At 30.6% G+C, this 3,253-nt stretch overlaps 1 protein-coding gene across 1 annotated transcript in view; it reads right to left on the reverse strand.

Annotated features, from left to right (window-relative positions):
- The window catches only part of LOC111087603, a 38,784-nt gene that overhangs the window by 14,499 nt on the left and 21,032 nt on the right, over window positions 1-3,253 (reverse strand). The window lies entirely within an intron of this gene.

Genomic DNA, 3,253 nt, shown 5'->3' on the forward strand with positions numbered 1-3,253 from the left:
TACAACTTCTGTCCCAAGTTTCTACTAACCAATAACTGCACAGTTCTCACCTATATATTAAATATTTGTGTAGTTCATTTTATAGCTATATGCTAGAGATAAAAACCTCCAGTACAAGTCTGTGTTCAGTTCTCAAAAGGAAGGTTAATGTTAAAGAAGTTACAGTGCAGATCAGTTCTCAGCCATATGCTAAAGATAAAGATGTTACAGATCAGATCAATTCTCAGCTGTATGCTAAAGATAAAGAAGCTACAGAGCAGATCAGTTCTCAGCCGTATGCTAAAGATAAAGCATTTCTATGATTTCTAGCATTGTAAGTCTGCAGACATACCAATTTGCCACTGGGGGCAAAAAAACAACAACATACGCACGCATATTCCTTAAATTAGTATCTCCAATATTCCCATCTTTGTTGCATTTTAAAAACTGATTTAGAACTAAGTATATACGTACAATAAGTTATCCATGAGTTCTATATTATACTGCTCTTTTACATAACTGTGAAAATTGCCATCTGGTGATCACTGAGAAAATAGGGTTCCAGCAAGGTTACTTCTACAAGTGAGCTTTTCCCACACATATGATAACATCTGACTTCTGCACAGGTGACCACTTTTGGTTTGATCTAAATAAATTTATGAAAATCTCACCTTTTCGTCAAACTTACAGTTAAAGTATGAAAGGTTAAGGGTTATTTTAAAACTGCTTTTTACAATAAAAGTTTTGTTCTCGAACAGCAAAACACTACTTAGAAGATTCTAAGTTGTGAAACTTATGTTTTATTCCAACTATTATTTACAGAGTTAATAGCAGAAACAGTCATTAGTCATCGAACATGCTGGATTGAGACGTGTATTTACTATAAACTCAGATGTATTTCTTCAAAATGTAAAGAAACTTAATTCTGACCACATTTTTTTTTAAACAATAATTTGTATTTGGGAGGGGGTGGTCATTTATCCTTAGTGTCATTACATTTTTTTTATTATAATACTTAACCTTAATCTGAATACTTTTTTTGAAGTAATTTTTACACTTGTGTTATTTCCGAATCATCGGTTAGTATATGGAATTATGACTAATCTAAATATCTTGTACACTGGTTGAACCTCATGAAATATATGATTAACAGCCACAAATACTGTTAAAAATGATAAATAATATTTCACTGGTAGTTCATTACAATCTAATGGTTATAGGCTTTAATGATTACGTACATTTTTACGATATTACACGTTTCTAGTCAGTTTTTTATATAGAATTTACTTGATTAACTTATTTTTTAGGACCGATCTACACAATTAACCCTTAATGATCCATGGAAGGGTTATTTTCATTACCATAATTGGTGTAAATGATATCTATCATGTGTAAATATAGGGGTGGAGATGATAAAGGGTTAACTTACTTTTGATCCCTACTGATATTGGGTACTTTTCAACCTGAATGTAACCCTACTAATATTTTGTTGCTTCCTATGCCTAAGATTACAGCAACAACAAAGAAACTTAGCAGAATAACTCAACTTACCAAATCTTATCAATAATAATACCAAACAAATGCATATTGAAAAATCTAACTTGAAATAACCATTATAATACGTAAAAAACTTTCCAAACATCATCTAACCTCGCTACACAAAAAAAGCACCCATTTTCACTAAAAAGTTACTGCATTTTCAATTTTAACTTACATAACATCATGTTGCAGCCCCTCTACACCCTCAAATAGACGTGTACATACTTTTACCCTGCTGGGTCAAGATTTATAAGTAACTCATACCTTCACTATTAAATATGGCAAATTCTCTTCCAGTTTATAAAGGGTTTTCTAACGTTTACTGCAAGAGATCCATATAAACATAAACTTTTCTTGTGCCTACAGAAAGCCTTGGAAAGACTCGCACATGGGCCCGACATTGCATTTTTAAACAATGGCTTTTTTCAAGCCTATTTCTTGCTATACACCCAGAAATCTTTTAATATACTACAGCACTAGTTAGGCCTAAAGATTTTTTAATAAAAGTTTCAGAGATCATTAAAACTTTATTGAAATACAGTTTCTGTTTTTTTTCACACTATCTAAAGTACTAATGGTTTGTCCATCTATGAACTCCAGCAATGTATTTTTTAGTTCTTTGGGAGATAAAAGTAAAACAATTTAACATGGAGTCTTAATAAATTTCAAAATCATTTATATTCAAACAAATGTTATTGGTATATTAGAAAAGCAATTATAAGAATTAGTTCTACATGCAAAATACAGTAATTATTTTGCAAAAACTACACAAAAACTGGGTAGATTGTTATTAGGCTTACTTGGACTTACGTACTGAATGTTAATCCCATGAAGAATAAAACATTAAAAATGATAAGTTTAACATTTTCATACATTATGCTGACAAATGTATAATGTGTGTTATTAACGAGTGGGTCTTTCGAGGGTTTTACTCAGTTGAAAGGACCATCAGTAAAAAAATTAAAATGATACTGTAAACACTGTATACTTTTAATGCATCTGACACAAATTAAGTCCTTAAAAAAACACACTGAAGTACCATTTCTTATCCAATAACTAAGTTTTAATGAAGAAAACATTTTAGGAAACAATAAAACATGATAGTTATGAAAAACACACAACAATGATTATCATCAAATAGTTCCAATGTTTTTGATTCAGCAGAACTAGAATGGTATAAAATAAATGACATTTTATTATTTTTGTTATACGATTTATTATCATTTATTTACCTCTGCAATTTTCTCTATAAAGTAAATTCCCAAATCTTAATACAAAAAATAAAAATATGATAGCCGTATTTATATTAACAGTTTTAATTACTCCTGTACACCCAACAATAAACTTAACATTCTATTTAGGGGTGTGGAATTTATATATACATTGCCCAACACCAGGGACAAGTTTTGCTGTTATATTTTACCTGTTGGACAAGTAGTTTTATTACTGTTGTTGTTTTTCTCATATTGGTCATGCTATTGCTAGAAAAACACTCTGGGTAGGTTACTAAGGGAACAGATAAATTCCTAAAAAAAATCTAAACTAAAGAAGTCTAGCAGACACACAGACATTTAAAAATAAGTATCTCTAAACCTCAAACAAAATCTACATAAAGAAATATACATATTAGTTTAACCCTATCCCTGTCCTGTAATTCAAATGACACGATGGTAAAGCGCTTGAGTATCATTTGTTTGTTTGTTTTGGAATTTCGCGCAAAGCTACACGAGGGCTA

Source organism: Limulus polyphemus, unplaced genomic scaffold (assembly GCF_000517525.1).
Source record: "Limulus polyphemus unplaced genomic scaffold, Limulus_polyphemus-2.1.2 Scaffold2359, whole genome shotgun sequence".
Classification (NCBI taxonomy): Eukaryota; Metazoa; Arthropoda; class Merostomata; order Xiphosura; family Limulidae; genus Limulus; species Limulus polyphemus.